General features: G+C 47.6%; 1 protein-coding gene across 1 annotated transcript in view; it reads right to left on the bottom strand.

The window, feature by feature from the left end:
• PC (pyruvate carboxylase) overlaps positions 1–19,816 on the bottom strand; it is a 103,754-nt gene that overhangs the window by 83,548 nt on the left and 390 nt on the right. The window contains exon 2 of the mRNA XM_010837720.1: positions 15,570–15,607. The gene's annotated coding sequence lies outside the window, so the exon portion shown is untranslated. The remainder of the gene's footprint in view (positions 1–15,569; positions 15,608–19,816) is intronic.

Genomic DNA, 19,816 nt, shown 5'->3' with positions numbered 1-19,816 from the left:
GAGGAGAAAGTTTGTATGTATTTTACCACAATAAAAAAAAAGGAAAAATAAATAAGTAGCCTTATTCAGACAACATAGTGTGTGTTAGTCCCCCAGTCACGTCTGACTTTGTGACCCCATGGACTGTCTGGCTGTCCGTGGAATTCTCCAGGTAAGAATACTAGAGTGGGTTGCCATTTCCTTCTCCACGGGATCTTCCTGACCCAGAGATCAAACCCAGGTATCCCGCACTGCAAGCAAATTCTTTACCATCTGAGCCATCAGAGAAACCCCAGGCAACAAAAGGACAATATTAAAAAGTTTTTAAGAAATACAAAAACAAACAAGACTGAGGTCAGCCTGAAAGATCAATTTGGCAGTTGCAGAATGACAGCAGGATATTCAGTCTCCCCAGGAATGCAAAAAATGTGTGAACTATGGGCAATTTCAGAAATGGGAAGGCCAAAATAGTTAGAAAAAGATCTATGTGAAAGTAGGAATCTGCAGCCAGAGTCAAAGGGGACTGGGGACTGAAATAGGATAATTTCATTTTGAAAATCACTGAATACGTTGTGCCATTAATAACTGTGCTATCCTGCTATCAAAAGCAGCTCTATCTACATAGTGAATGCTAGAGTGGACCTAGCCCCTGGCAAGACCCACCTGGTACAGATGCTGTTGTTCAGTTGCTCAGTCGTATCCGACTCTTTGCAACACCATGGACTGCAGCACGCCAGGGTTCCCTGTCCATCACCAGCTCCCGGAGCTTGCTCAAACTCACGCCCATGGAATCGGTGATGCCATCCCACCATCTCATCCTCTGTCGTCCCATTCTCCTCCTGCTTTCAATCTTTCCCAGCATCAAGGTCTTTTCCAATGAGTAGACTCTTGGCATCAGGTGGCCAAAGTATTGGAGCTTCAGTATCAGTCCTTCCAATGAGTATTCAGGGTTGATTTCCTTTTCAGATTGACTGTTTTGATCTCCTTGCAGTCCAAGGGACTCTCAAGAGTCTTCAACACCACAGTTCAAAAGCATCAATTCTTCAGCCCTCAGCCTTCTTTATGGTCCAACTCTCACATCTATACATGACTACCGGGAAAAACCAAAGCTTTGACTAGACAGACCTTTGTTGGCAAAGTAATATCTCTGCTTTTTTAATATGCTGTCTAGGTTGGTCATAGCTTTCTTCCAAGGAGTAAGCGTCTTTTAATTTCATAGCTGCAGTCACCTTCTGCAGTGATTTTGCAGCCCAAGAAAATAAAGTCTGTCACTGTTTCCAATATTTCCCCATCTATTTGCCATGAAGTGATGGGACCAGATGCCATGATCTTTGTTTTTTGAATGTTGAGTTTTAAGCCAGCTTTTTCACTCCTCTCTTCCACCTTCTTCAAGGCTCTTTAGTTCCTCTTCACTTTCTGCCATAAGGGTGGTGTTATCTGTATATCTAAGGTTATTGATATTTCTCCCGGCAATGTTGATTTTGACTTACGCTCCATCCAGCCCAGTGTTTCTCATGATGTACTTTGCATATAAGTTAAATAAGCAGGGTAACAATATACAGCCTTAATGTACTCCTTCCCAATTTTGAACCAGTCTGTTGTTCCATGTCCGGTTCTAACTGTTGCTTCTTGACCTGCATCTAGGTTTCTCAGCAGGCAGGTAAGGTGGTCTGGTATTCCCACCTCTTTAGAGAATGAAGAAGAAGAAGAATTTTCCACAGATTGTTGTGATCCACAGTCAAAGGCTTTAGTGTAGTCAATGAAGCAGAAGTAGATGTTTTTCTGGAATCCTCTTGCTTTTTCTATGATCGAACGGATGTTGACAATTTGATCTCTGGTTCAAATGTCTACAAAACCAGGAGGGGCAGACCCCAGGGATTCCATCGTCCATTATAAACTCACAAAGTGGCCTCTTGGACAAATCAGTGTCATGTGAGTTTGAAACGAGTGAGTTAGATTACCTGGCTGGACCCCAGCATCAATGTACTGCAATTCTGATGAAACAGCCCAAACCACCTCCAAAATATCACTGTGTTGCTGGTGGTCTTATTCTCAAATGTGAAACCCGAAGACCCATGGGAATGGAAGCCATATCCCTAGGGACTCCATCTCAGAACCACTACTTTAAACAAGAGATGTTCTACCTGGGCTAGATAACCATTCATCTCTCCTGCTAAAAACAACTAAAAATGCTAGATAAAATACCTTTTATCTAAAGGTATCTAAAATACCTTTATATATATACATTTAATTTTTATTTCTTAAAAGCATAGACAAGTTAGCAAGAACCTAAGGAACACCACTTGGACCAAAATCTGAACAGAGACAGAAACCCAGACAGGCAAGTAAACATTGATATTTTGCCCTGAGGGCACTGGCAGAATCAAGGCAAACCTGTGATTCAGCTTTCAAAGTGTCAAAGGGCACATGGGCAGAGCCCAGAGCCCACCCAAGGTGGGAAGTCAAAGAAGACCTTACGCCAGTGAAGCTGGGACTGCCAAGGGTGCTCCCTCAGAAAATGAGGCAAGCAGAAATAAATCTGACCTACTCCTCCTCACCCCCAAAAGCTACCTGCATGAAAAATCAAGTGTCTCTCTCTTGGGCACTGAGCAGTTGGAAAAACAAAAAAACTCACCCTAAGAAGTTGCAATCACAAGACAACCATCACAGATTTGTGGTTCAAATTCCCACCACACAGGTGGTCAGAAAACAATGCTCTATACTGTTGGCGGGAAGAAGCATAAATTAGTACAACCACAAATAGAGTTTTGCATAACCAGGAAGAGTTAGACATGGCAGAAATTCCACTTCTGGTTTACAACTTGGAGAAACCACATAAGAATGTGCACAGCAGGGTTACTCCTAAGAGCAAACCCATGGGAGCGGCCGACAGGCTTCCCGGCAGCAGAAGGATGGGCGCACGCAGTGCACTCACTCAGGAAAGCTGCATGGCCGTGAAAACCAAAGGAGTCACACGTGTTCCTGGACGGGAATCCAAACGCAACGCGAAAATACAGCACAACTCCAGGCCTATGATGTTCAAAGCCAGGTACAGCTAAACAATACATTATCTAGAAATTGTTCATGAGTGGCAGAACTAGCGAGAAGATCAAAAGAATGATTACTACAAAAGCAGAACAGTCTCGGGGGTCAGGGCACTCAGGGGACTTCTGTGGTCATAACCTTTTATTCCTTAACTTGGAGGAAGGGAACATATATGTTCATTGTATCATTTTGTTGTGTGTGTGTGTACTTGTTTAACATATGTCTTCTGGGGACTTCCCTGGCGGTCTGGTGCTTAAGACTCTGTGTATTTCCAATGCAAGGGATGTGGGTTCCATCCCTATTTGGGGAACCAAGATCCCACTTGCCCAGTGGTATGGCCAAAAAAAAAAAAAATCTTCTGTGTGATATATTTTGCAATAAACATACGACAAAAAGAAAAAAAAAACTATGGAATGCTACACAGCTGTTAAAGAGTGAGGCAGACATCTGTCCTGATATGGGAAGATCTCCAAGACACACTGATTAATGAAAAGCACACACGCAGAGAGGACGCAGGAAGGAAAAAAGAACGGAAATATACTCTATTTTAAATGGCCACATTATCTCTAAAAGGATACGACACTTTAACCAGCTCTAAGGAGCTGAACCAGGTTATAAGATAGAGAAAGCAAAAGATTATTCTACATTTAGACATTTGTACCAGGCGCAAGTAGTACTGAGCTAAAATATGTAACTTTTTAAAGTCAAGTCCTAATCCTTTGGGTTGCTGCTTGGGAACCGGTTAAAACACTACCAGGTCCATGCGTGGTGCCTCTAAAGCTGTTCCCTGGGTCACACCTGAGCTTCCTTCGCCTTATCAGTAACTGTTTCACCAAATCTCAGGTTTCAGAGTGGAAGGTCCTCTGTCATCTCACAAGATTTGATGGCAAGGGTACAATTCCAGCCCATCCAAACCCAGAATCCTACAAAGATCCTGTGATGTTGTGATATAATAAATACATGTTTGGTCTTTGTCCTAGGTTCCTGGCGCAAGAGTTTCTAAAACCCTTGGAATTTCCTGCATGATGAGGTGAGAGGAGCATCTTTTGCTATTCGCAAAACTCCTTTTCAACCACCTGCATTTATGGTAACACACTGACTCTAGGTGAGCCCCTAGATACAGCTTCAGGATGCAGGCAGGTTGCCAGAGGAAGCAACCACGTGACTAGAGGACTGGAATTTTCCGCCCTTCTCGCCAGACTTCTAGGAAAGGGAGAGGAACTGGAGATTGAGTTAAGCACCAATGGCCATGATGCCCACACAATGGAATCTCCATAGATACCCTAAACAACAGGGTTCTAGGAACTTCCTGGTTGGTGACTGCCAGAAGGGTGAGGCACCCCAGCTCCATGGGGACAGAAAATCCTATTCCTGGATCCTTCCAGACCTCACCTAAAGTACCCCTGTATCTGGCAGTTTATTTGTAACCTTTAAATTAAATCAGTAAATATAAGTAAGGTGCTTTTCTGAGTTCTATGAGCCATTACAGAGGAGAAGGGGACGACAGAGGATGAGATGGTTGAATGGCATTGAAGGAGGAAACAGACAGAGCTGGACTCCATCGTAGGCCAGGCTGCGAACATTAGGCTACACACATGGTCACCCTCCCAGCGGACTCTGAACTTTGTGCCCGGTGTCTATAGAAATGGCATACCAATGGAAAATCAAAACCCCAGATAAAAGAACCTCAGGACTTGGACTTGGACTCTCCTTTATTCTTGCCTAAAAGAATATGCTAATTATCTCTGTAACAGAACAAAGTCATAAATTCCATTATGTTTATCGGGATATGACCACAGGCCTATTGATAAATATCCACTGTTTACCTAGTCTTGTGACACATGAATCATGGGTTAACTTTGATCATATCTCTCTTTTACCTTGTCCAGACTAGTTTCAAGGAATCTGGGGAGATGGGTTTGAGCAAGTACACTTAGGGTATATAAAGTTTTCACAAAAACTGGTCGGGATCCTTGGCTAAGAGGAGACTGCCTTGGGCCCGCCGGTGTAATAAACTGCACTCCACTATCTGCACTGTCCTGCTGAGTGAGTTTGTTTCCCGGAACGTGTGGCTACAACAGCATCACTGACTCGATGGACATGAGTCCGAGCAAGCTCGGGGAGTTGGTGATGGACAGGGAAGCCTGGCATGCTGCAGTCCATGGGGTTGCAAAGAGTCAGAGACAACTGAGTGACTGAACTGAATTGGTGAGCCATTATAGCAAATTATCAAACCTAGGTGGGAATCCCCTATTTATAACCGGTTGGTCAGAAATACAGGTAGTAGCTACTATACAGGTGGCTGAAGTAGGGACAGTCTTGTGGGACTGAACCCTTAACCTGTGGTATCTGCACTAACTCCAGGTGGTTAGTATCAGAACCAAACTCAAGTATAGATCACCCAGTTGATGTCAGAGAATTTGTTGGCTTTGGAAAAAACAGCACACATTTGGTGTCTGAAATGTTGTAGGTTAAAAACCATCAAAGATCCCTGACTGGGATCCCATCAGCCACTTGGGTTTACTCTGCTGGGCTGGCTGATCTGGGACAAAAATTTCAAAAAGGCAGTGACTGAATCATCCCTCTGGGGCCATGCGGCTGCTAGAAACAGCTACATTCCAAATCCAAAACCCTCTGCCCCAGAAACGTCCTTCATCCGCCCACTGGAGAGAAAGCCTCTTTAAGCTGTGTGCGCTCTCCAGCTGGAGAAGCGAGCCATGAAGGGAAAGAAAACTGACTGGGGTTGTAAAAACTACAGAGACAGGCCAACCACAGGACTAGACCCAGACCTTTTCTAACTTGTGACTTCAGGCTCCGTGCACTTCCCTCTCATCAGCACGCATGCCACTCCCCACCCTGGTCTATTCTAGTGTTTTCTCCAGGTGAGTTTTCTCAAGATTAACTTAGTCTCAAGAAAACTCAGTCTGCTCAGGGAATTCTGAGTTGGGCTTAATAGCTCATCTCCAAAGATGGCACCCCATTCCAACTCCCTATTTCTATGCCTTTCCACTTCCCCTGCAGAGGATGAGATGGTTGGAGGGCATCACCGACTCAATGGACATGAGTTCGAGCAAACTCCAGGAGACAGTGAAGGAGAGGGAAGCCTGGTGTGCTGCAATCCACGGGGTAGCAAAGAGTTGAACATGACTGAGTGACTGAACAGCAGCAATGACCACTTCCCCTGACGTCAGTCCTTTGACTGTATGAATGGGTTGCTTTTCCTGCTTAGCATTTCAGGATGGAGGCAGAGTTGCAAATTAGAGCTCTCCAAGTCCTTTCTCCACTCTGCCCCACGACAACCATTCTTTTGTGTTCGCTTCCTCCTTCCCATCGCCACCCCTTCCCTGGTCCATGCATGCAGCAACAGCAGGTCTGAATTGCAGCAATGGCCTCTCAGAACTGGTTCCCCCCTCCCCCGCCGACCTCTTGCCTCTCCCTATGCCAAGTCAACCAGTACACTGCCGCCAGAGTTTTCTCAAAACCCCATTCACCTTTGGCGGGGGGTGGGGGTGGGCAGTGGTCACCAGCTTAAGCATCTCCACGGCTTCTCGCCTAAAATGCCAACAGGCAGCTAGACACACACAGAACCCCCAGCCCTGATGCTCACTACTCCTCAACAGTATCCGTTCTATCAACTAAGTGCCAGGGTCCTGCGGGTTCAGCGGAAAACAAAGCAGACACAAATCTCCATCCTCATAGATCATCCATCGCCTGCCTCCTGCCAGTGAGGCTGGGAGCATCACCCCTTCAAAGCCTGGCTTTTCTCAGCACATGACTTTGCTCCCTGCACCACTGCCTGGGTGCCATGTCTGCCTCTCCACCAACCCAGATGTGACTCTGGGCCAATTCTCCCAAGACATCCTTCCTGACCAGCCCTCCTCCCACCCAGTCCCTGCAACCCACAGGCCCCTGGCCTCACGTGTTCTGCTCTCCACAGTGAATCCTCCCAGAACTGTCCCCCACGGGCCCCATCCCCATAGCCACCACCAGGACACGTCCACTAAGTGCCGGTTCACATTACTTCACTATATCCCTCCAATAAGCCCCCGGAGGAAGGTCTTTTTTTTTTTTCTCAAGTTTTAAACTTTTCGTTTTGTTTTGGGAAATAGCTGATTCACAATGCTGTGGTAGTTTCAGGTGAACAGCGAAGGGACTCAGCCGTACATATACATGTATCCATTCTCCCCGAAATCCCCCTCCCATCCAGGCTGGTACATAACACTCAGCAGAGTTCTCTGTGCTATCCGCTAGGTCCTTGTTGGTTATCCATTTTGAATACAGCAGTGTGTACATGACCTTCCCAAACCTCCTAACTATCCCTTCTCTTGGCAACCATAAGTTCGTTTTCTAAGTCTATGAGTTTCTTTCTGTTTCGTAAGTTTATTTGCATCTTTTTTTAGATTCCACATATAAGGGATGTCATATATTTCTCCTCTTTCTGACTTACTGGACTCAGTATGACACTCTCTAGGTCCATCCGAGTTGCTGCAAATGGCATTATTTCATTCTTTTTAATGGGTAGTATTCTACTGTGTATTTACGTGTCACATCGTCTTTATCCATTCCTCTGTCAATGACATTTTAGGCTGCTTCCATTTCTCGGCTATCGTAAAACAGTGCTGCAATCAACAGCGGGGTGCACGTATTCTTTCGGATCATGATTTTCTCCAGATACATATGCCCAGGAGTGGGACTGCAGGGTCGTATCGTAACTCGATTTTTAGTTTTCTAAGGAATCTCCATACTGTTTTCCATAGTGGTTGTACCAATTTACATTCCCACCAACAGCCCTTGAGGAAGGTCTTACTGCCCCTATTTTACAGATGAGGAAACCAAGGCTCGCAGAGCCTAAGGAACTTGCCAGAAGTGACAGGCTAAGTGGTAAAAGGCTAAGCCCGAGCTCCCTGACTCAACTATGGCTATACCACCTCCCTGGTAATTTTCTACACTCATCTTTGCGTGGAGCATCTCACTGGCCACAGAAACCGTGCTCAGTAAATGGCAACTGTGACTGTTCTCCTCAACCAGTCACCACGAGAGTGAGCGTGAGTTCTGTTTCGGCACACACATCCTTGTCTCAACCACAGGACAAGCCACCTCGGCCGGGGCCATGTCGTCAGATGCTCTGTGGCTTCACAGCATCCAGCAGCTGTGCCTGCCACAGGTGCTCAGCAAAGGCTTGAGGAGGGGACAAACGGTTCCTTGTAATAATGCACAGTAGCAACTTCCGCCTTTCTTAAACCATTCAGTCAGTTGCAAAAAGTCAGGATTAGATCACGGGAGATTTATTCTGCCAAATACTGAAACTGCCATTTAAGAATACCAGAAGTAAAAAGGGATGGAAAGATGGTTCAGATCAGCAAAAACAAAAACAGCTGTTTAGCAACCGACTAGAATAAAACAGTCAAAATCCAGAAAGGCTGAGGAAAGCCGTAAGGTCTTAGGCAACATGGCAGGGGGGAGAGCCCTGCCCTGAGTGAAGACTCCCACAAGCCCAAGTGACAGCCCAAGTGATCACCAACCAGGAGATCAAATAGGAAGTCGGAGAGTTTCTGGTTGGTCTTTTCAGACCTGTGCGCAGGGACACTGAGACATCATGCTCTGATATTCTGTTGGGACAGCAGGAAGAACTCAAGGCCAGGAATCAGAATTGCTGCTTCCCAAACATTACTTTGCCAACAAAGGTCCGTCTAGTCAGAGCTATGGTTTTTCCAGTGGTCACGTATGGATGTGAGAGTTAGACTGTGAAGAAAGCTGAGCGCCGAAGAATCGATGCTTTTGAACTGTGGTGTTGGAGAAGACTCTTGAGAGTCCCTTGGACTGCAAGGAGATCCAAACCAGTCCATTCTGAAAGAGATCAGCCCTGGGATTTCTTTGGAAGGAATGATGCTAAAGCTGAAACTCCAGTACTTTGGCCACCTCATGCGAAGAGTTGACTCAGCGGACAAGACTCTGATACTGGGAGGGACTGGGGGCAGGAGGAGAAGGGGACGACAGAGGATGAGATGGCTGGATGGCATCACTGACTCGATGGACGTGAGTCTGAGTGAACTCCGGGAGTTGGTGATGGACAGGGAGGCCTGGCGTGCTGCGATTCATGGGGCCACAAAGGGTCAGACATGACTGAACAACTGAACTGAAACATGGCTCTGCCTCTTACATAAGTCTCTGGACCCCTCCGAACCTCTGATCCATCATCCCTGACAATGAAATCATGACCTTCACCTGTCCCAGGGAGAAATGTCCAATAAAGAATAAAACTATAAGGAATATTATTAACAACAAAAGCAACAGAACATCAGCAGTTGGTTCCATAGCATCCTGGGGTACGCTGAGATTAGACCCCAGTATTTGTTGAAACTTGATGGCCAACGGGTAGAAGTGAGGCTGTTATTAGCATATGATAGTAGTTGTTCCGTTTTTCTAGAGGTGAAGGTTGAATTCACCTTTACGGGAAAAAAAAAACAAACTTTTGTTTTCTTTCCTGTGTTGTAATTCCATTCTGCTATTCCCAAGCATTCAGTAAAACTTTGTGAAATATCTGATAGTATTTTCAAAAGATGTACTTTGAGAAGTTATGTGATAGATCTGTTTGCGTAGATCTGAACGCAAAATATCAACAGTATGAGGAAAGAGGACACAGCTGAGACGGGTAGAACTAGGTTACATGAAGAAGAGTAAATAGACAGCTGGCCGGGAAAATAAGTAATCCAGGTAGATTTCATTCAACAAATATTTTTTGATCCCCAACTATGTCCAGGTTTGGTGGAACACACAACAAGCACTCCTTGCTGCTGCTGCCAAGTCGAGTCAGTCGTGTCCGACTCTGTGCGACCCCACAGACGGCAGCCCACCAGGCTCCCCCGTCCCTGGGATTCTCCAGGCAAGGACACTGGAGTGGGTTGCCAATTCCTTCTCCAATGCCTGAAGTGAAAAGAGAAAGTGAAGTCGCTGAGTCTTGTCCGACTCTTAGCGACCCCATTGACTGCAGCCCACCAGGCTCCTCCATCCATGGGATTTTCCAGGCAAGAGTGCTGGAGTGGGGTGCCATTGCCTTCTCCAAAGCACTCCTTAGGTATTTCTAAAAGTACTTGCAGAGAGAACTTGGTAAAAGAATTCCTACAGGTTAAGTATGAAAGTAGCTTGAGTAATTGTCATTTAGGGACTATATTGACATGTTCCTTGGTCAGGAAACTAAGATCCCACAAGCTGTGGAATGACGACAAAATGTTTTTTAATTAAAGTGGTTGTATCATTTAAAAAAAAAAAACAACCCTTCTGATGAATTGCTTATCTATTTCTGCTTTCAAGATTCTTTGATCATGGCGTGTCTGTGAATCTCTTTAATTTTATCCTACTTGGAGTTCACTGAACTTCTTGGGTACCTAAATTCTTATTTTTCATCAAATTTGAGAAGTTTGGGGCTATTATTTCTTCAAACTTCATTCTTCTCCTTTTTCTCTACCCTCTTTCTAGGACTCCCATCATGTGTATGTTGCAGATGTCTGAGGCTCTGTTTGTTTTCCTTCACTCTTTTTCCCTTTTGTTCCTCAGTGTTTAATCTCAATACACCTATCTTCAAGTTTGCTGATCCTGAGAGTTCCCTGGCGGTCCAGTGGTTAGGACTCCACACTTTCACTGCTAAGGGTGTAGGTTCAGTCCCTGGTCAGGGAACCAAGATCCCACAAGCTGCATGGCAAGGCCTTTAAAAAAGAAAACAAAAAAAAGGGCAAAACAAAGTTTGCCATTTCTTCCACTTGCCCAACTGTGCTGTTGAGCTTCTCTAGTGACTTTTTTCACGTTAGTTACCATAATTTTCAACTCCAGAATTTTATTTCTATCACTTACTGATCATATTTGATGAGGTACTGTTCTCATACTTTTTTTAGTTCTTTAAACATATTTTTCAGCAGATGATTTAAAATCTTCTGCTTAAAGTCCAAGGTCTGAGTTTCCTCAAGGGATGGTTTCTACTGATTGCATCTTTTCCAGTTGTACATGCCATTCTTTCTTGTTTTTACATGCCTCATAATTTTTTGTTGAAAACAAGATTCAGCCATTTTTCTTGAATAAATGTACCTTGGGTTGCTGCAAGCCTTTGGTTAATTTACAGAGTTCTGAACAAGTTGATTTTGCCAGTTATTGCCAGTTTTCTTTTCTTATACAGAGGAGTATCTTTCAGAAGTCCTTATTACACCATTCCCCAGGAATCTAAATCTCATATGGCATTTAAAGAGGTTTTCATCCCCACAAACAACTTTTTGAAATATATATGGGTAAAAGAAGGCTGATACTTAAATACTCTACACTTGATCTTAAGCTCCAAATAGTGTTATAAATGCCACATTGCTCTAAATTTTTCAAAACTCTGATTTAAAAGACACAGCAAAAATTTTTTAAACACATAATTTTATAATCCCAGCATCCAGAAAAAAAAACTGGAATAACATTTCCAAGTAACAAATGAGGTGTTGACATTCTCAGATAACCAAAAGTAAGGTGTTATACACCTTGTTTTACCTTTCTCGAGTAAAAGCATCATGGCTCCTGTTCTGTGGGAACAGATCAGAGCCACAGTTTGATAAGGTATGTGGGCTATTTCTAAAGCTGCACTGTATGAGGCAATAAAAGATTACATATGTTGCAATTCTTTTCTCGTGTACATTTTGGTGGTTTCACTTTTTTTTAAAAGAGTTACTTATTTATTTATGGGCTGTGCTGGGTCTTCACTGCTGCACTTGGGCTTTCTCTAGTTGTGGGGAGCAAGGACTACTCTCTAGGCTTCTCATTGGGGTGGGCTCAGTGGTTGTGGCACACAGGCTTAATTGCTCCATAGCGTGTGGAATCTTCCAGAACCAGGGGTTGAACTGGTGTCCCTTGTCACCTGCAGGCAGATTCTTTACCACTGAGCCACCAGGGAAGCCCTTAAAGAGTCTTTTTTTTTTTTGGCTGCATGGCATGTTGGTTGTTCAAACCAACCAGGGTTTGAACCTGCAACCCCTGCACTGGAAGTGCAGTATCTTAACCACTGGACCACCAGGGAAGTACCAGTTTCACATTTCTTTTTGCCATAAAAGTGCTGGTCCGAACAGCCAGGTATGTCTGTGTGCTTGTCCCATTATAGCTTAGGTGACATTTTTAGAGCTGAAATTGCCATGTCAAATGTATTTTTTAAGGCTTAGGTGTCAATTATCCTCTGCCACTTAATGCCCTGCCCTGTAGTGGAGCACATTTTCCTCTCTTAAGTTGGAATTTTACTGTTTAAAATCAGTATTAGCAGATGACAAGTAAGCATATGAAAAGATGCTCAACATCATTAGTCACCAGAGAAATTCAAATTGAAACCACCATGAGATACTACTACATACCTTTTAAAATGGCTAAAATGCAAAACACTGACCATCTCCAGAGTTGGTGAGGATGGAGGTACCAGCTCACTCGCTGCAGGCAGGACTGTAAAATGACACGAGCGCTTTGGAAAACGGCTCGGCAGTCTAAGTTAAACACACCTACCACACCATCCGGCCACTCCACTCCTACGCCTGCGCCCAGGAGAAAAGGAGTATATGACCATACAAAGACTTGTACACAGAGGGTCAGAGCAGCTTTATTTAAAATTGCCAAAAACTGGAAACAACTAAAATGACCAACAAGAGGTAAACAGACAAATCGTGGGATGTCCACTAACGGAATATTACTCAGCCGTTGAAAGAACTGTGGATACACGCAACACGGGCAAAGCTCAAAATAATTATGCTGAGTGAATGAAGCCAGACAAAAATGGAATACATACCATACGAGTTCACTTACATAACATTCCAAAAAGTGCCAACTAATTTATAACAACAGAAAGCAATTAGTGATTACTTGGAGATGGCGGAAGCAGAGAGGAGTGAGTGGGAGGGATAACCAAGGGACACTTTTGGACAATCACTATCTTAACTGTGCTCATGATTTCACAAGAGCATGCATATGTCAAAATATAAATCATACACTTCAAATGTGCAATTTTTATGTTAAAAATACCTCAATCAAGCTGTGTAAAAAGAATAAGACAAGACAGTATAGGAATGTATAAGAAAATTTAAGAGTCAGTTTATTAGATTTACAGGACTATGGAAGATATTGTTAATCAGAAAACTGCAGTAACTAAAGGACGCTGAAAATAATTCATAAACTCAATTTAAAATCTTCATATGAGTTAAGATTGCAAATGGATCAAGTGTTAACCCAAAGGCCCCTTAAAATGATTGTGAACATTTTCTAGAATCACAAATAGAACAGAAAGATTTGTAGGCTACACTTAAAAGTTAGATGTAAAAGACTGGCCCTTAAAGGAAGAATGAGATTTTTGAGTCTGTGACTTAAACAAACTGAAACTCAATTTTTTCAACCAAAGTTACTTCTGAAAAATCTTTGCATTACATGGAAATCCAGGGTAAGGGGATAAAAAAAACTCACCCCAACATGCCACTCACCAATCACCCAAAACTAACCAAGTCACTTAGTCTCTCCAAACCTCAGTTTCCTCATTTATGAGAGGAATGTTTTCCAGGATAAAGAATCTACTTATTATGAATGATTTAAGATTAATAAATTTTGTATTGATAAAACAGCACATTAGAAAAAGCACTCGGAGAAGCATACAGTGATGGGCAAATCGAAAAGATTAGCAACACGGATCTCAGTATATAGTAACTGCAGCCAGATCCTGGGCTGACCAGTGACAGGCATTGCAGGAGGTGACGCTCACATCCTCAGAGACAAAGCATGACTCAGCAATGACTCAGCACGGCCAGACCGTGGAATTTTCCCCAGGCGTCAGCCAGGATGTCAATAAGGAGAGGAGCTGCGGCATGGCATCTGGCCCCTGCAACACACAGCTGGTGGACATGTACTTAAAGCAGCCCTGGACACCCCAGCCTGCCCCAGCCTGCCCCTGGCCTGCAGGCAAATCAGGATGAGGGGTGAGCAATGGCAGCAATGTGGCATGTGGAGATGACCAGGAGTTATGCCTTCTGGCATTAAAAAAAAAAAGCCACATCCACCTCCCTCCAGATCACCAAGGAGACAGAGAGGAGGAGGACAGGGGAGGGCAGGAACCTTCAATGGCAGAGTCTTAGTTACGGTAACTAAGCAAAGCTCTGGGGACTCAGGAAGGATGCAGGGACTGAGAAGCCAAGCAAGCTTTAACAAATTAGATGATCTGGGAGAAGGCCCTTCCTGGCGACTAACTTTCCTTTCCAACGGATGGATTTAGGGAAGACACACAATAAAAGATGACAGTCTGGTGGGGGTTTGGGAGGGAGAGGAAAGGGGTCGGAATCTCAGATTTTGCTCATTAGCTTCCTCTGGGCCCCAGTTTCTCAGTTCCATAAGGGAGGTGGTTTGGGACCGTCACCCAGCTGCCCCTCTTCTCCCACAGGGATGCCAGTAAGAGTGACAACATTCACTCTGTCAGCCAAGACGGGAGGCCGAGAGCAGAGAGGACAGGCCATGGAGTCTGAGGAGGGTGGAGTCTGTCAAAGGTCCAGGGGCATTTCCACTCATGCCATCTGCCTTTACACTCGGCCTGCTTTCCCAAGCAAATGCCATCTCAGGGTGGAAAACAGCCACTGCTGGCCCAAGACCTAGGATATGTGAGGACATGGAAAAATCTCAGGATGGAGAAGAGCTTATGGGTCTTGAAAGGTCATCTGAGAAAAATCCCCGGGCAAAGGAATCCCCATGCTGAGCACTGGCCTGAGCTCTGGGCAACGCAGTCCCTGAGCCAGGAACCTGGCTGCAAAACGGGGGCAGCGGCTGGCCGGCCTCTGGGTGGAGCAGGGAGGCATATCAGCGTCTGAAATGCAGGCGGGCCGCTGCATGGAGCCAGGACCATGCCCGGCCAGGGCGCGCTCTCAGACCATCAGGGGCCTCGGAATTCAGGCTGAGGAGAGGCGCCAGGGTCGGTGCAATCAGTGGCGTTTCCTGCAGGGGGGGCAACCTCAAGAGCAGGAGGCTGTCAAGGGCTGCGCTGCCACACGGAGGGCCACCGGGGGAAGGGGGCAAGTCCACCGCCCCCGCCTGCATCGTTTTGGGGACACGCGTCCGGTGCTGCTTCAGCCAGCCAACAGGGCCCCCCCTGTGCTCGGCTGCAGCCTCCCCAGGTCCCTCTGCCCAGCTGCCTGCCCTCCACATGGACTCAAGGGGTCTCCTCAGAGGCTGCCTGGCCCTACAGGGGGGCTTCCTGAGGTCCTGAGGAGCCACACCCGTCTCCCCCTGACAGGCCTCCCAAGCCACACCCTTCCAGAAGTTGGGCCTCCTGCTGAGGCAGGCTAGCTGCCAACTGGGGCCAGCAGGGAGCCAGACACCACGGTCTTGTGAAAACCAAGAGCGCTGGGAACAGACAAAGACTGCTTATATTTTCCCAAAATCGGACTGCTTGGCCTTTTTTATTGATTGAGCTTGATCACTGACGTGCCAGGGCTGCTAACATCTACAGCGGCTGCTCCTGGAGACGACCCACGCACATCCCACTGACCTGGATCCAGGCACAGACTTACCCTCAGTGTTTTGTCGGCTCTTGGGAGGCAGGCACTATCTAAATAAAAGAAGAAGACAGTGTTACCTCGTTTCTCTCCAAGTGCTCCCCAGAGAACCCAGGCGAGACAGAAGCACACACTTAGAACCCACAGCAGACCTGCTGCTGTGCTTCTGCCCCCCCGCCCCGGGCCTGCCCCCTGATCTCAGGGAGGGGTACCTGGGGGCGGGTGGAGTTGGGGGGAACACCAGGCCACACATGGCCGAGAGCATCCACGCTCTGCCATACAACTGCCTGGGCTCCGCTGCTTGGCCACCCACTCCCAGGACCACTCAAGGCTTGTCTCCTCCTCCGTGAAATAGGAGCGACACCTCCACCCAGGCCGGAGGGTTGCTGAGGAGGCCACACACGCTCCAAGGGCTGGCACCCTGCCTGGTACAGAGGACGTGCTCAGATCTTAGCCGATGGGCCCAGTAAGAAGCATTTAAGCAAGTTTTCTGGCACCCCCTACACAAGAAGAAGAAGTTCCAGAAACTTCTCTTCTTTGATCTGAAGTGCCTGGTCCTCCTGCCCACTCCATCTAGCCCCAGGCCTATCTTCTCTGCAGAGCCTTCTCCAACCCCTAGGCACTGCCTCCTGTCCGGTTCTCTAAGCCTGGTTCCTGTCTTCTCTGCAACCTGACACCCAAAGGAAGAAGCCATCACGTCTCCTATTTCACTGACTAGGTCCTCAGATCCTTTCCTGCAGAGAGCAGCACCCCTCCCCCGCCCACTCCACACACACGAAGAGCACACTCTGTGCTCAGGCCCATGGGAGCCCAGACAGTGGCTCCTGACCACTTTCTGGAGTTTACAGACTGACTGCTTGATTTTGAATGACCACACCTGTCCGTCAGCTTTAACTACCAGCCAGGAAAGAGCAAAATGGAGACACAGGCCAACGCACCATCAGATGAACTAAGTCCGTATTCCGAGAAAAGCAATTGCCTTGGTAGATTAGGTCAAGACTGAAAATGAATATTTGGGCCATTCAATTTATTAAAATACTTCTTGAGCACATACCCTGCATAGGCACCGTGCCAGAAGGCACAGGCTCTGCTCCCCAAGCGCCAAAAAGCAGGTTGTTGGAGGCGAGCAAAGAGAGGTTAACAACAGGATAACACACGAGAGGGACCCAAGCAGGTACCCTGAGCCTGACGGTGTGCAGCGGACCCCAGCTGCACTCTCTGCTAGCTGTGTGGCTCTGGGGGAGCTATGCACCCACAGCTCCTCATCTGTAAACAAGGAGCTAACAGTACTTTTGTTGTAGGGTTGTTGTGATAAATAACTCATAAAAGGGGCTTAGCAAGGTCCCTGCCACCTCGTAGTAAGAGCTCAACAAAGGCTGGCTTTTACTATGACGAGAAATCATTATTTATCATCATTATGATTAAAAGAGAGAACCCAGGTCCAACTCAATAGATTCAGCAAGGCTTAATGCAGAAAAGTCTGAAGAGTAATTTTGCCAGGACAAGATAAGAGGAAAAGGCCTGCAGAGAACAAGGTCACGAGGAATAAAAGCAGAAGAGGGGGCAACAGCGAGTCGTCTCAGATGAGGCTGAGGCAGAAGAGGGTACCTGCGGGCCAAGTGGAAGAAAAAGCCCAGGAGGTGGGGTCCCACCTTTCCCTTCAGTAAGAGGACATGGTTTCCTCTTTTCGTCATCTTCCCACCCTCCACTATCAGGCCCCACTCCTTTTGACAGTTTGGCAAAGTTTCCACAGCTGAGACTAGAGGCAGTTAGGACAGAGGGGAAGACAGGGTCAAGCGGGCCCAGGTGAAGCTTCAAGAGAGCAGGCAAAACGCCCCACTTCTGTGAAGGACGTCTCCAGGAGAGAAACTAGCCCCCGAACAGGCACACTTTCCGGACGGGGGGAGGAGGCCCCGCTCAGAAGAGTAAGGTGCTCCTGGGAGGCAGCCAGAGAGAAGGCCCATCTATCCTCAAGGGCAACGCCGAGGTGCGTGAGGTGTCCCGCTCACACAGAAGGGTGCTGGAGAGGGATGTGGACGGCCCTGGGCTGCCCAGGCCCTCCGCCCAGATCCTCCGATTTGTGACAATCATTCTTGCAGCACCAGAATGGGCTGCAACTTGGAACGAGACCTCGGTCTGCAGTCCCGCAGAGCCCTACTCCCCAGGCCAGTGTCAGGACAGACACCTAGCACAGCACCCAGGGCTCTGGAAGTGAGACAGAAGAAAATAAGGCAGCGGACCAGAAAGAAAGAAAAAGGCAAGCCGCCTGTACAGGTGCATCAAAGGCAGGAGGGATCCACTGGGCTCACAACCCCACGGCAAACCCCTCTGAGGGGTGATGCTGGCGGTGAGAGTCGATCGAGCTGCAGCAGGCTTCAGTAGAGAAAGAGAGAGACATAAGGTGCAGAGGGGACTTGGGGCAAGCTGGGGAAAGTCTGAATGGATGCCTAATTTAAACAACAGATATTGAGCAACTACAGTGAGCAAAGCCCTTTCCTTCAGGACAGGCCAAGCAGCCACTAAGAAACTTCTCACAAGGACGCCTGCTCACAGGTTGCTTATCAGAATACAAACATAGCAAACTGTAGCTCAGGCCTGCTGCTTCTGGGCCCTCAGAGCCCAGCCAAGCCCCCTGGCGCCTCTGGACCCAACCTCACTTCTGACTTAGGGAGCGCCCTCGCCTTGTTCCGTCTCCTGCAGAGGTCTCTGCTCGGGGACCAACCAAACGTCTCACTCTACTGGGAACTTGTTTCTTCCACATTCTCCTTCCACCTTCCTCAGCCTTCCTCTGGTAGGCTCTAGTTACTTAAAACTCACCTCTAACTTCATCGTAAAACCCTGGCCGCTCGAATCCATCACTGCTTCTTCAGGCTCGCAATTCACCTCTTCAATGGAGCCTTCCCCAATCCATGCCCATCCAGCCCCCAGCCAGTCCAGTTATCCTCTCCCTGGCCTTGGTATCTCTCACCCTGGTGTGCCAGCCTCTACAAAACTTCCTCCTCCACGTCCTCCTTGGGCCATACCTCGCCCACACCCACTCTCCACAAACATCTACGGCATGCTGACTGGCTGCTTACGTTCTGTTTCTTTTCCTCTCCCCCAACCAGTTTGTTGGCAGTCCTGGGGCACCTCATCTCCCAGGTCTTGGTTCATGCAGCACCCAGTCTAGGGCTCTGAACATGACAAGTGTGCAGAGAATGCGAGCAAGGGTTCAAGAGTTTAGATGAAGAGCAGGCAAGCAGAAAAGCCGTAGCTGCGAGCAGACAGAAATGCTGAGCACATCCATCCCAGAGTAAGTGTTTGCAACACAGGCAGGGGAAGAGTGAGGGGGAAGCCAAGGCTGTGGGTGCAGGGGCTGAGGGAGCAAGCGGAAGGTTGACCTCTTGGTAAAGACTGGGGAGGCTCTGGTTATGATCTGGCAAATATTGGCACCTCTGTGAGCCTCAGTTTTCTCAGCTAAAGAATGGGGATTCCTGGCCTACTCTTTCTCTCTTAAAAATCAGATTTGTAAGAATTTCAAAGGTGCCAGGGGCCGAGGGACCTGACCTGGCCCCAGCACTTGTGAAATGAGGAAAGGAATCCCCAGAAGTGAAAGAACTCACTCAGAGTACACAATTCAGGACAAGCTGGGAGAAACCTGTATGGGAGGTCCTCGCAGACGGGGCTTCAGCCTGCATGCCCAGGAGGGCATTTCCCCAGGCCCAGCTGCTACTCACTGCACTTCGTAAACTGCTAAAAGCTGTAGAAATAACGGACTGAGCCCAGCCCCACCTCCTCCTAATCACTGCTCCTGGGCGCCCCAGGCCTCCACCTCTGCAACTAAGTGGAATTATAAGAATGCCCCCCAGGGGTTACTAGGAGGATCCTACGGGAAGCAGAGTGCAGGCACTCGGAACACGGAAAACCCTCTCCTTACACGCCGCGGCTTTCTTCAGAGCTGAGCAACTTCCAGTATGATGGGGGACACTTGGGCTCCGGACTCTGACAGACCTGGGTTCGAACCCTCAGGGACCTCGCGCGAGGCATCTGAGGGCTCCGTGCCCTCAGCTTCTCCATCTGCAAAATGGGCCCGAGAGCAGGAATAAGGCCGCCAGCGGCCCCCCTGGGCGCGGGGCGGACAAGGCCGGGCGGTGCCCGCGCGGGGAAGATGCTCGCCGGCTGGCGAGCCTGGAGGACTGGGGCGAGGGATCCGCGAGGAGGGGTCCCAGGGCTGGGCGGAGGGCTCGCGCAGGCAGTCCCCCGCCGGAGGGGGAGGGGAGGGG

Source organism: Bison bison, unplaced genomic scaffold, assembly GCF_000754665.1.
Source record: "Bison bison bison isolate TAMUID 2011002044 unplaced genomic scaffold, Bison_UMD1.0 scf7180017864080, whole genome shotgun sequence".
In the NCBI taxonomy this organism is placed as follows: domain Eukaryota; kingdom Metazoa; phylum Chordata; class Mammalia; order Artiodactyla; family Bovidae; genus Bison; species Bison bison.
Note: the sequence above shows the minus strand (reverse complement) of the source record. Positions and strands in the feature narration are given on the sequence as shown.